Source organism: Podarcis filfolensis (genome assembly GCF_964270895.1).
Source record: "Podarcis filfolensis genome assembly, chromosome: 6".
NCBI classification, from domain to species: domain Eukaryota; kingdom Metazoa; phylum Chordata; class Lepidosauria; order Squamata; family Lacertidae; genus Podarcis; species Podarcis filfolensis.
This window is the reverse complement of record NC_139609.1, coordinates 96,587,759-96,602,048: the sequence shown is the minus strand read 5'-3', so window position 1 is coordinate 96,602,048 and position 14,290 is coordinate 96,587,759. Positions and strand designations below refer to the sequence as shown.

The 14,290-nt window shown below is 51.0% G+C and overlaps 1 protein-coding gene across 1 annotated transcript in view; it reads right to left on the bottom strand.

Moving 5' to 3' along the window:
• The window catches only part of XKR7 (XK related 7), a 48,056-nt gene extending 35,721 nt beyond the window's left edge, over window positions 1-12,335 (bottom strand). The window contains exon 1 of the mRNA XM_083619054.1: window positions 12,241-12,335. The gene's annotated coding sequence lies outside the window, so the exon portion shown is untranslated. The remainder of the gene's footprint in view (window positions 1-12,240) is intronic.
• Window positions 12,336-14,290: the final 1,955 nt, after the last annotated feature.

Below are 14,290 nucleotides of genomic sequence, written 5' to 3'. Positions count from 1 at the left end.
GAAGAAAATCAGCCCTGAGTGCTCACTGGAAGGACACATCCTGAAGTTGAGGCTCCATACTCATGAGAAGAGAAGACTCCCTGGAAAAGACCCTGCTGTTGGGAAAGATGGAGGGCACAAGGAGAAGGGGACGACAGAGGACGAGATGGTGGGACAGTGTTCTTGAAGCTACCAGCATGAGTTTGGCCAAACTTCGGGAGGCAGTGGAAGACAGGAGTGCCTGGTGTGCTCTGGTCCAGGGGGTCACGAAGAGTAGGACACGACTAAACGACTAAACAACAACAACAAATCCACCTCTGTTATAGTGCAAGAAGCAAAACCCAGAATATTTGTGGTAGGAAAAGTTACAAGCAGGAAGTTGTGGGATGTGAGCTATGTGGAAATGAAGTACTATGCCCTCCCTAAAACCTTTGCAGGAGCAAAACAGTTCAGTTGTACCTTGGATTTCAAATGCCTTGGCTCCCAAAGAAGTCAGCTACTGAACGATCGAAACCCGGAAGTGAGTTTCCCAGTTTTTTAACGTTCTTTTGGAACCCAAACGTCCGATGTGGGTACTGTGGGTTCTGTGCTTTGGTTTCCAAACGTTTTGGAAGTCTAACAGACTTCCGGAATGGATTCCGTTCGACTTCGAAGGTACGACTGTACTGAAAGCCGGGTCAAACGTATTCCGTCCTGAAACCATCATGTGCACAAATCATTCTCAATACACAATGGAAACGGCAGCCTGAGTGGAGTCGTGCAAGTCAGCTAAGCTTCATATACTGCAATATCTCACTTCCAACGAAACATAAGGAAAAACTTTCTGACAGTAAGAGCTGTTCAGCAGTGAAACGGTCTGCCTTGCAGTGCCAGGGGGTTAGACTAGATGACCCTTGGGTCCCTTCCAACTATAATTCCATGATTCCCAAATACTACACTTTTCAGTATATTAGCTCAATACAGAATGATACGGATCTGAGATCAAATAGCAACGCTTGGCAGGTGAGTCCCATTTTTCGGAACAAATTCAGTTCACTCTAGCACCCTGTGAGAAAATAGGCACTGTAGCCATTCGGCACGTATGGTTAGAGGGTAAGGATCTCTTTACTACCCACCTAGCAAACGCATTTTTAAACATTTAAGTTGCCCCAAATCTATATATTTTCCTGTGCACCATACAGATCTGCCTTCCAAATACTATAATTTTCAGGCTTTCAAACCAGTGTATTGTGTTGGAGATAGGGGCCATTGTACAGGAGAGGGTTAATGGGGCCAAAGGCATTGCTGAAACTTCCTTACTAGATGGTGGCAAAGTTGCAGAGCATCTTTTGTTAGGGAGACTGCTAGCTTTAAACAGGGAGTGGGTGCTTTCTAAATGGCTAGGAAATCACCGGAGGCTCTAAAGGATCTTATGCAGTCTTCTTCCCCTCATCCCAGCTAAGAATGATGTAATCCGTAGATTGCTTCCAGATTCCCACTATTTTGCAGATGGGATTCAATTGCATAATGGCAAATTCAGGTTACACAGCGGATAACTGACACTCTTGTGCCTCAAGCCTGCCTCCCTAAAAAAAGGGGGGGGGATTTTGCTGTAAGCAAAGGGAAAATGCAATGCAAATATGAGACAGCAATTGATGTGAGGGTGTGTACATAACCTCTTTGCAACCCAATCAAAATGAATTATCAGTCAACAGCAGGCATTATACAACCTCCCTGCAAACTTTGTGCAACAAGTCAGGATGAATGTTCAATAAACAGTTCGTTCGGAAGTGACCTCAGTCTGTGATACAGCTGAAAGGGAGGGAAAGGAGACAGGCAGCAGTAGTTTGGGGGAGAAATAGAGGAACAGGAGATATAGGGTTGTGTCTCACTCTGGAGATCTGATTTGCAACAATGAAGTCAGCTATCTGTTGGCGAATTAAGCTGCAACTTCACCTTTGCCTGCATATAACGCTTGCTAATAAAATATTACAAAACACTGTGAGCTTCCAGTGATCTGGAAAAGGAAAACAAACCCACACAAGCGCTGTGTCTGGGCAGCCTCCAACTTCTCACCTTGTGGGAAACTCAGGGCAAGCATAATAACAGGCTAGCAGTACAATTTCCATGCAAAAGCAAGAAAGTGGTACTTTCAGATGGCAGCAGTGGCAGAGCTTAATATGAGCCAGGATATCACCAGGATGCATATCATTAGGTCGTAGTTTATTTCTATGCCACCTGTCTGCCAAAAGGCTTGTATGCCAACCCATGCCTTCTGAAACGCCCTCTTCTGCACAGCTGTTAAGGATGCAAGAGCTTTGCCCTCTTTCACACGTGCCCCGCAATTTGCCCTCTTTTTTGCAGTGTAAAGGAGCAGGCACAGGGCGTCATCAGTGCATGTGCAGAGAGCTTTTCCCTTACCACCCTGTGATCACAACCAGTCCGCCAAATGTCATGGGGTTAGAGATAAATGCTTCCATGGCGTGACTGAGGTTGCCACCATTCCCCCACCTAGCGGGTTTCCTGTCCTATGCCTTTAACAACTGCACATCAGGCAGAAATTCAACAGGTCAAGCCTTTCCCAATTTGGAGGGGCTGCAGGAAGCTAGATTGCACCTGTTGAATTTCTGCCTGCTGCACAGCTTCTTAAAGGCACGGGGCCTGTGGAAACACAAGGTCTGATCTGCGAACAGGTCTAAGTCCCGACACCTCTCACTTGAGAAATTGGGACAGGCTTCCTCAGTCTCGGCCCTCCAGATGTTTTGAGACTACAGTCCCCATCATCCCTGACTGCTAGCTAGGGATCATGGGAGTTGTAGGCCAAAAACATCTGGAGGGCCAAGGTTGAGGAAGCCTGGAGTAGGAGATAGAAATTTGGACGATTTGCATATGGTCCCCTTGGGAGAGGAGATAGAAAACCCAAATTGTCCTCACCCAACAATAACATAATGTGTGACATTTTAATGTACAGTCATACCTCAGGTTAAATATGCTTCAGGTTGAGCGTTTTCAGGTTACTCTCCATGGCGACCCGGAAGTAATGGAGCACGTTACTTCTGGGTTTCGCTACTCACGCATGCGCAGACGCTCAAAATGACATCACACGCATGCGCGGAAGCGGCGAAACAAGACCCACGCATGCACAGATGCACAGTCACATGTTATGTTCTACTCAGGATGCGAACAGGGCTCTGGAACGGATCCCGTTCACATCCAGAGGTACCACTGTATTTTTAATCTTTGTTGGAAACCGCCCAGAGTGGCTGGGGAACTCAGCCAGATGGGCAGGGTACAAATAAATTATTATTATTATTATTATTATTATTATTATTATTATTATACTTTAAATAACTCACAATTTGCTGCCTTTTGTGGTGCACAAAATTGGCTGCCTTGGGCACAAAGTTGCTGGAAAGTAAAAGTGCTTAGGTTTGCCAGATCCTCACCTGGAGTTCCTTGTTGCCTTTTAAAATAATCCCAGATAGTAGTGTACTTATTCAGCTGCTGCCTCATTCCACAACTGTTCTGCTCACTCCCACCTGCTATATAGGACGAGTTCTACTCAGTTCTACTCTTGCCCTACCCAGGTGGGAGGCAGAGTCAAAGCACTGGCAGAAGTTTAGCTCCTGCACCACTACAATCAGACCCTGAACACCAAAGAGTTGCCACACATGCAGAAGACAACAGGACGTCTGGACCTTTAACAGCTGAGCAGAAGAGGGACTCTCAGCAGGTGCAACTTGCAATGTAAGCCACACTCACTGAAATTTCCTCTTCTGTACAGAACAACCATGGGGAGTCCTGTCCTCTTTTGCATCTTGGCACCTTATGGACAGAAGAGCACAAGAAGATCCTACTGGATCAGACCCAAGGACCTATCTAGTCCAGCGTCTTATTCTCACAAGGACCAACGTGAGGCCCCAATGGGGATCCCACAAGCAAGACCTGAGCACTGCAGCAGCCTCTCTCCTCCCTTGCAATTGGTATTCAGTGGTATATTGCCTCCAGCTGTGGAGGGAGATGGTAGCCATTGTGGCTATCGGCCTGGATAGCTCAGTTGGCTAAAGTGTGGTGCTGATGACGCCAAGGTTGCAGGTTTGATCCTCAGGGTCCCTTCCAACTCTACAATTCCATGATTTTATCTTACAATACGATAATCTTTATTGTCATTGTCCCATACAGAACAACAAAATTGAAAAAATCTACGTAAGACATTCAAAACCCAACAAGCCTGCTATCCCAGCTATCCCAACCTGGTTAGCCCCCTAAAAACTCTGATGCCCCATTTTTAAATACAATATACTCCCATACAGTCTCCTTACAATGTGTTTAAAACCAAAATCGCATTTGGATAGAAACTGTTTCTCAGGCGGCTAGTCCTAGTCTTTATAACCCTGGACCTTCTTCCAGAAGGCAGAAGCTGAAAGAGATCATTTCCGGGGTGCGCACTATCCTGCGCTATCTCTGCAGCTTTCTTATGGCACCTGGAAGCGTAGATTTGATCCAAGGTGGGAAGAGTGCACCCAATTATTCTCTCCACAGTCTTTACAACCCTGGACAGTATTGTTTTTTCCCTGACCGTGCAGCTCCCAAACCACACACACAAACCATAAGTTAATACACTCTTAGTAGCCATGTGAAGTCACAATTAGCTGTGCAGCCATCCTTTCCTGCATAAATGTGCATCATTATTTGCAAGATCTACTTAGAGTGTACTGTTTGGGTTTTGCAGAAATGTAAACTAGGAAGGAAGGAAGGAAGGAAGGAAGGAAGGAAGGAAGGAAGGAGAGGGAGAGGGTGTGTGTGTGTGTGTGTGTGTGTGTGTGTGTGTGCGCGCGCAAAGGATAGCATGAAAAAGCAGATAAGGACTGGAAGGGAAAGGTAGCAAGCTGTGCAAAATACTCATTTATTTATTTTGTGGAAGCTCTTCCTACAGCACAGTCCTAGGCAGGTTTACTGATCTCATTGGGCCTCACCCCCTAGGAAGTGTGCACAGGACTGCAGCCTGCAAGCCGCCATTAAGTTTCCAAGTCTTTGACAACCAAGGGCTACAGCTCAAAGCAACCCTTATGAACTCTCACACAGATCTCTCATGTATGTGGACAGGGGGTGCTTGTTCCCACCATGAAATGCATGTCTGGGGAAAACAGTTCAGAAACGCTTGATCTGTGCAACTGCACACAGATTGACAAACCCTTCAGATTTGCTCACGGCTGCTGCCACAAGACGCTTTGGCATCCCAGGGGTCCTCTGTGGTTGCTTCGTTTGGCCCATAGTGGATTCTTGCTCGTGGCCCATTTGTTCCAGCTGGGCCTGCAAAGTTTCAAGAGCTCTTGAACTGGATAGAGACTCCCGTACGGCTGCAACCTGGATCTACTCTGCTTTTTGTATTATTTCAAGGTACGCTCTGCTTCCTAGCAGTGCCCTTACAATATAAGTGTCATTCTAAAATGATACATATGCAATCTAAACTCGCGGTCACAATCCAAAAGGTCAATACACACAACCCACAAAATATCAGAGCAATAGCACTAATCCGAATCCAGAGTCAATACTGCCACATAAAACTCATTCTGCATTTGTAAAAAAACTGGATCTTTTAGTGGGGCAGCACCTATACTCCGGAACTCCCTGCCTACTGATATCATGCAGGCACCTTCACTTTTTAATAAGATATCCAAAATTATAGCTCTCTGCTTTATTTTATGTTGGCAAGAAAGCTCCCCCTGGGGAAATTTTCTCCCCCCATCTATTTAAATTTGGAGTGGCAATGAAGGGACCATGATGCGTCTAGTTCTGGCGGGGCCTCCCCTCTTTAGCCCTGCTCACACACAGCAATTAGGCTTAGCTCCCATTCATGCAAATGGGAGCTTCCCCCCTCCAGCCTAATTGCTGCAGGAGCATGCAGTTTGGGGGCTGGTGACACCTAGAGAAGGATAATGCTCCATGCATGCTGCAGTTTCCCCTTCAAATCACCCTTGCACAGCAATTTGGCTTACAAAGAAAGCTCCTATTCCTCTAAATGGGACCCTTTTTCTAATTCAAATTGCTCTCTCTCTCTCTCTCTCTCTCTCTCTCTCTGTGTGTGTGTGTGTGTGTGTGTGTGATTTTCCGAGGGGTGGCAGCTGAGGTTCTGTAACATTAACCTATTCCCACCCCTTGGCCAACCCCAGTGTGAGATCTAATTCCAGCTAGGATGACAATGTTTGCTTCCCTCGCAGAAGTTGGATTGCAAACTTTCTAGTTCCCTGAGCAACTGAGTATTGGCAGCGGGGTGTGTGTGTGCTGGGGAAACGTGACAGGTGGAAAGCACCTGAAAACCTGTGCAAAAATTGTCCCCCAACATCCGACTACGCCTGAAGGATCTTTGTTTCCCTCTTGACAGTTCTACAATGTACATGATGAGAACAGGGCTTTGACCTCTTGTAACAAGGCACAGGGGATCTCCCCACCTTGGAAATCTTATCAGCCCAAGACAGATGCTGATGGGCTCATCATGTTAAGGTGGTTAATTATATCTTCACAAGCACATCACATTGGTGCTACAGAGGCTTCTGAATGCAAGGCAAGGCAGACAGACCACCTCGTTTCATGAAAAGCACTTTCCTGTAGGAATTTCCATGCAGCTTCTATGAGGATCATTGCATGTGACAATGGCTCAACATCACTTTTTGTTCCAAGGCGGTACAATGGACAGAAAACCTGCCTGTTCAGTGATCAGGTCACACATGAACCAAGCTATATAGGAACATAGGGAACTGCTTTGAACTGAGTCAGCCCCTCTAGCTCAGTATCGTCTTTACACCAGTGTAAAGGGGCAACTGCCCTCTTGGTCGCCTACCCTATAAAAAGCATTATTCAGAACATCAGTTTTCACGATCCGCTAAGGAAAATAACAACACAATAATATTCGAAAGCATGACAATTAATTGCACATTTATTCAAAACCCAATTGAAACTAGTTTAGCTAATTCAACGTAATTTATGAACTTGATCCAGCTTCTCAAACTCTGATAGTCATTTGCACCTCCAGAACCCCTCAGCGGCTCCTTCCTCTCTTAGCACCCCGCTACCTAATTCCACTTCCCACCAGGGGGCACCACTGGCCACTTGGGGAACCACTGGTCTACAATGACTGCACGGAGGAATTGTGCAAGGCGTGACTTGGCTCAGGGAGGCTCAACATTAGCCTCTAAGAAAATTCATTTCAGAATTGTAGGCTCCTCACAAATGCAGCCTCTCAGCAACCAAGTAAACCACAAGCACTATAGTTGGTTTTGCTTGGAAACAGATTCTGTGGTTTTTTGAAGAAGGAAAAATGTTTTGGTGCAAAATTATGCTCGGGGACAAGATGCCAGGCCTTGCACACAGGTGCACACAGGTACACGCATGCAATTGCAGAGATGAAATTGGGGAGAGTTTGAGCAAAGTCACCTGCTACCAAGACAGAGCTTGGCTCCATCTAGCCAAGCGTGATGCATGCTAGCAGGCAACAGCCTTGCAAGCCAAAGATCCTATGATCAGATGCCAGATATTGAACCTGGGACCTCTAGTGTGCAAGGGATGCCTTTCGTCACAGAACTGTGGCACCAGCCCTAATATCTGCTGCGCACAACAGGCGCCGTCTCCAGAACCGTGCTATAAAGGAGCTTATGAGATGCAAGGGGAGGGGGAGGGGGTCGGGAGGAAGCCCAGGCTCACATTCTCCTCTTCCCGGGCACAGTTCATCTAGCAATAATTCATCACTTCTTAGAAACAACTGTCTACTTCCTGCACCAAATCCAGCCTCGCTAATGGGTTTAGCAAACCGCATTTAACTGGTCAGTGGAGCAAGTGCCACAAATCCCAAGATTAGGAAGAGGCTGATACACAGCTCAAGAGCATCAGTGGCCAGGAAGGACTGTCCTAGAGGGACAGCTTTAATTGGCTTAATGCCCTGCCTGGTGGAGCAGATCAGGGAGGGGAGAGGGCCAGGCTGGAGAATAGAATAGGGAAACTTCCGTACCAATTGCCATGCCTGTTTATTATCCAGCAGTTCAGCGGGTTTATTTGTAGAGATGTGTATAGATGCTAGGAGAGGATATATTTATTTGATATTATCCTTCCTTCTTCACCCTGAGTTCAGCAGAGTCCCATCCCTTTGCAGTTTAAAAGGGAAGCTTTGATAGGCTAATTTTAGCCTTTTAGTTTAAGTAATCCAGGATGCAATAAAGCAGAAGGGATTCTCCTGGTATTCCCCCCCCCCTTTAAAACAATAATCACACAGACAGGTAAAAATAACATTTACTCTCTCAAAATACTTGTTGAAGAGTAACAGAGAACAGCAGCTTTGTTCAGGCAGGCTTAAAATGGCAATTCAGTTACAAAGACATACTTTAGTCTAGTTTAAGAGGGTGTCTGAGCATGTGCAGGTTGCTGGAATGAGGTCAAAGAGCAAAGAGGAAGTAGCCTGGCCAGGTGATGAGATTACAGTATATGTATGGCTATTCCTTCCCCCTAACAGGGCACAGTGGGAGTCTCCCAGAAATTTACAGGTCCCTGAGCTTCAGCTCCTATCATGTGCCTATCTAGCAAACATGCATTCTTGGTTTGACTGCATTGTAAATATGCCACATAATCGACCCAAGTGGCTTAAAACCAATTCATGCCTGGGCTGGGTGTCACCCACACAAACAATACATTGCCCTGTGCCTGGGCAATCCAAGACAAGCTGAATTATGCAACCTGCACATAGTAGGCAGATTTGTCCAGTTTATTGTCTTTGGCCTGATTCAAACCAGCTTTGATAGTTTGTAGGAAGGGCCAAGGGTTGTAGAAAGGCACTGAAGCTCTGCCCCCGGCAAACAGGAGTCTCATCCAGCCACTCCTTTGGCTTTTGAGGTTTTGGTGGGTATTGCTTCCCCACTTTCTAGCATAGCTCTGCGGCCACTAAGATATTTTGGACATACAGTGGAGATAGGAAACTGAATCCAGTGTCCAGTATCACATGCTGTGCCATGCAGATGGTCAGGGTACACACCGTTCTGTTTATTTTCTGACCAGCGCTCCCATGCCAAAGCAGTGGTCTGAGTGGATCCTGCGCCAGGGCACACACAGAACCGGCCCAAGGCATTTTGTTGCTTGAAGCAAAGGACCAAATTCCTCCCACTCGCTATTCCATGTATGGAAGCCAACTGGGCTGCCATTGATTCTTTCAAGGGGGTCGCATCCTGCACCACAGGTGTGGCAGTAAAACAGATTAGGGGGGCCAGGCCAGGCTGTGTGAAGTAGCTGGGGCTAAGGGCACCAACACGATTTTCTGAACCCACTAAGTCACAAGAGAGAAGAAATTCAGGAGATTTCAGCCCCCTCCCAATAAATATCTGGTTCTCTGCGCTAAAACCACTTGTAGCAACCTTCATTGCAACTCACTCAAATGCATCACAAATGCTTTGGGGTCTCAGGGTTAAGCCCTGCAGCTCAAGTCAAGGCCCAGCTGCATCTCCATGCCCAAACTGAATCATCACGCTTTCCCCACGGAAATTTTCTTCAGCTAGCAATCAGCAATTTCCTCCATTCATAACCGACAAGCTGTACTTCATGAATCTGCAACAACTTGAGCCCGTCCTTACAGCAGCTGAATAATGGTGGGGGGTGGGGGCTCCTCAACGTCCAAGCAGCACAGAGCAAAACCACAAAAAGCTTTCAATGGTGAGCTGCACAAAAGGAAATCTGCCAGAGCCTTTTGCAAGCTCCACACGTGGCAATCCCCAGTGTCAGGGAAAATTCAGACTGGCGCGATGTTGCAAACCGATGAAATCCACTGAGGCTGCATTTCTCCATGAAGAGCACATTCTGCTGCTTTCCCTTGTCAATTCCCCGTGTCAACAGCTGCGATGAGAATGGGCTGGAATCATGAATGGGAGGGGACGTGGCTCGCCTTCTTTTGAATGGGGAGAGGAGCGGCCAAGGAGGCAGAGCTCTGTACCGTATTAAGGATGTGCGCTCTGCGTTCCTCCCTTCTCCTGAGCAAGGCCACGGGCAGCAGGAGCGGGGAAAACACCCACCACATGGCATCCCTGGGAGCCAGACGAGACCTCACCTTACACTGGAGCGTAAGGGCGAGAACTCCCTTCTGCAGCTCCAATTTGCAGCGATCGATGAATAGCTAAGCAGGCTCTTTCAGAAATTCACCATTGTCTCCAGCTCAGCTCCAACTTCCCTTGCAGGAAGATCCATTACAGGCCGGTTGTGCCGTGTGGAGGGAGGGAGCTCTGAGGCTCAGGAAAAGGAGAGCTGTCTGGAGTGGGCGGGAGGGGGGAAGCGAAAGGTCAGCTCAATAGTCTGGCCTGAGGAAATAGACCTGCCAGGAAACGATCATCTAAGAGCCCTGGAGTCGAGGTGGTTGCTGGAGAGGCATTCAGCGCACCTACTCCATCTGCGCTCTCCCTCTCAAGCCGGCTCCCAGGGGCCTACTTGGCTCCTCCCCGGTCTCAGATCCTTTGAAGGTGGTCTCGGGGAGTGGGGCGGCGGGGGGCTGTGGATAAAACGCAGGGAAGAAGAGGAGGGCGGGACGGGTGGGGGGGGGTGAAGAGGAGAGCTCTGGCTGGAAAACACGCGCACAGCTTCTGCCCTCGTCTCCGACTGGAGAGGGCCTTTCATTCCAATGGAATCACAGGCACTGTGAGAAACCAGGCTGTGGTTGTCTGAGAGCAGCTCCCATGTAGCAATGATCTGCTAGCCTTAGTTGTGGGGGGGGGGCGGGTTAGGCATGCCACTCCCCCCCACCACCACCAGTGCCAGCAAAAGAAAGCAAACAACGTCTCGGATCAGCCTTCCTCAGCCTAGTGCCCTCCAAACGTCCAGGGGTTGGGGACCGTGTTATCAACAGGACAGCTCAGCACACTCTGGTGGATTCTTAGAAAGTCGGAGGCGTGGAGTAAAGCAGGAGGCAGCGCGTCTCAGGTTTCTCTGGGGAGCAGAATGGGACGGTGGACGCTACATTGGTCCCCTCCCTCCCTCCCTCTGCCATGCCTGCCTAACAGGGCTGTCATGACGGTGAAGTATGACTGGGCTGCACTATAACCTTCTAACCTTCTCCTCACCCCCTCCCGCGCGTGTCTCCTGGGGTGAAGAATCTAATTCTATTTCTGACACCTTCTCCCCTTGAAAGAACCCGTGATTGCCTTGCCCTCCAACCTTTCATTTCATGGGTCCCGTTCCCTCTGGTCAATGAGATGCACGGATACAGTTTAACAGCAGAGACACCCAGTTATGTCATGGCAATCCTTCTCTCTCCTCTCCTTCTCTCTCCCCTCCCCCCCACCACACATTGCAGTACCTTAGATAAATCATATTTAGTACAGCACTTAAAACATCTCCACACAGACCACCAAATCAGAGTGACTCCACTGTCGCCTTCTTTTCCCATTGGTGAGAATTCGTTTAACAAAATCGATGCTGCTCTCCCATACCAAGCCAAGACTTGGCCCTGAAGAGAAAGAGGGTGCCAAGTCCCCTTTAAGCATCCTTGAAGCTGGTCTTGGAAGTGGGATTTGTCCCTCAGACACATAATAGGGACCAGCCAGGTGCTACTAACCTCCCCGCCCCTGCTCGGAGCCAGATGGTTCAGCAAATGCCTCAGATTTCTTGCCTTGCCGGGCTAAAGGGCTGATAAGTCTCTCTATGTCCAGGAGCCCTTAAAGCCTCAGGCTACAAATTAGAGCTGGGAGGCCTGGCAGAATAAAGTGAATTATGCATCAGATTTCTAGCCCACCTTTTAGGGAGTGTAGCTTAAAGAAAGCACAGGCTCAATTTCTACCACCTGGTTTGAACAAGAGAATGGGCAGACGGAGCACCGAGGTTCCCTGGCCTGAATCAGGCCCTTTGGGGGAGAGGGGAAGGAGGTGGGGGTGCTGCTGGGCAGGGCAAGGGAAGAGAGACAGGGAGGCGGCGGCCGGCTTGCCCAGGAACTGCCGGCGTGCCAGAGGGCTGCATGGCTGCTCTTTTTCCCTCCTGCCACGGGGACGGTTCCCCCCTCCCTCTGGCTCGGAGCCCCCGCCCCCCTCCAGGCCGGCCGCGTCTCCTCTGCTCCCCGAGGTTCACGAGGCGCGGTCCCCCACCACCCTAAAACTTCCCCTGGTGGGGAGCAGCGCCCGGGGGAATAAGCCGGAGGGCTTCCCACCCACCCCACCTACCCACCCCACCAGGATCTGCCTCCGCCCCCCGCCCCGCGCACATGGAGGGCGCCCACCGCTCGGCCTGCCTTTTGTGCTCGCAGCCCCCCGGGCTCGCCTTGCTCACCTCCAGACCTGGCCGAGTTGCAGGAGGTGGATGAGGGACTGGAGGATCCAGACGCAGAGGCGGCAGCAGCCGCCGCCGGAGGAAGCCCGCGGAGAAGGCGGTTGCGGCGGCGGCGGCTGGAGGCCGGCTCGGGCGCTGTCCTTGGTGCTGGCGCTGTCCTTGGTGCTGAAGGCGGCGGCGGGCGGCCCCGGCGAGGCTCGGCTGGGCGCGGAGAAGTCGTAGACGAACCACCTGAAGCTGAGCAGCTGCACGACCAGCGAGGGCAGCAGCACGAAGAGCAGCGTGAGCCCGAAGAAGGAGTACTCGCCGCGCAGGTAGTAGTGCGCGGCCAGCCACAGGTCGCTGGCGCCGTCCGAGAAGAAGACGAGCAGGGCGCCCAGCACCCAGCAGCAGTCCAGCAGGCTGTACTCGCGGCCCGGCAGCAGCAGCGACGGCGGGGCGGCGGCGGCCGAGCCCGAGGCGGCGGGGCTGCCCGGGTTGGGCAGCGGAGGGGGCGGCGGCCCTCCTCGACGGGACCCCCGGGCCAGGCTCGAGCTGCAGCTCCCGCCGCCGCCGCCGCTGCCTCCGCCGCCGCCGCTCCCTCCACCGCCACCGCCGCCGCCGCCGGATCCCTCCCGGCGCACGAGCGACGACGAGGCGGAGGCGGCGGCGGCGGCGCCTGCCGCTCCTCCATCCGACTTCGCGGCCATGTTGGAGGAGAGGCGGAGGGAGAAAGGAGGGAGAGACGGAGACTTCCGGATGGAGGGAGAGAGGGAGAGAGGGATGGAGAGAGAGAGGGAGGAAAGAGGGAGGAGAGTGGCCAGATTGGGGTGGGGGGAGGAAGGGGAGGAGGTGATGGAGGAGAGGAGGCGGGGGAGGGAAGGAGGGAGGGAGGGAGGAAGGCAGGCAGGCAGCGCCCTCTTTCTCCCTCCTCTCTCGATCACCTCCCTAGATCAGGAGAAGGGGGCGTCTGGAGGAGCACGAGAGCCGCCTCCCTCCGCCCCCCATTCATTCCTCTAACGGCTCATTCACGCGCTCCCTCCGGAGCTGCTTCGGGCGGCGCCCTCTCCACCCTCTCCCTCGCCGCCTTGCAGGGGTCCCAGACCGGCCCCTGCTCTCCCTCCTCTTCCCCACCACCGGCCTGCCACGCCTCCCTGCTCCCCTCTTCAAAGGTGGGAGGCAACGGGCCACGGCTCTCCCCCCACCGCCCCAATCTAGAGCATGCATGATGTTGGAAGGATGCTGCTGGCTGCCCCTCCCACCTCATGCCGGTTCGGAGACTCTTCTATCATTTTGGGGGGGGGTCTATCTCCCCGTGCAGGTGTGGAGGGTGGGGGGCTTGACAAAGGCTAAGAGTCTCCTGGGTGGGGCTCCTGCCGCTGCCTTGACCGTTCAGTTCAGATTGCTGTAGCCCTGGCCACACATGTGCTCGGTGCTGTGCAAATCACACCAGTTTTTCCTCGGAGGTAAGAAGGTTACTGGGGATTTAGCCATTTAAACTGGGGAGCCAGCAGGGTGTCTGGAGTCATCACCGCCAACCCCAATGATTGCGCTGCAACATACAGGGAGGGTAGGTAGATAGGTAGGTTCTTGCCAATGTTACAGAGAATGCTTGGCGTTGGGAGATTGGACTTCCTCCAGTCTAGGGTTCCTGTGACTTGCACGATGACTTTTTCTGAGGAGACCTCCCTGTCCTGGCTACTGTCAGGTATTTTTGTTGATTGGTGACTACCGATCTTCTCAAGCCACTTCCACCCTGCCTCCATGTTGCCTTAAAAGAGAATTGGACCCATCCAGGGATGATAGGGCTATCGTTGGCAACAGTTCGTGATGGCTGTGCTCTAAGGCTACTGAGTGCCCAACCGCAGGAGGGGAGAATGCTCTGGTGCTCCAGTCCTGCTTGTGGGTTTCCCAAAAGAGACATCTAGTTGGTCACTGTGAGATCAGGATACTAGTCTAGATGGGCCATTGACTGGATCCCACAGAGCTCCTCTTAGGTTCTTACGCTTGAATCCTGTCCCTCCCAATCCCCCAGTGTTTCAGCTGCCTAGCCAGTGTGAAAGGTCTTTAA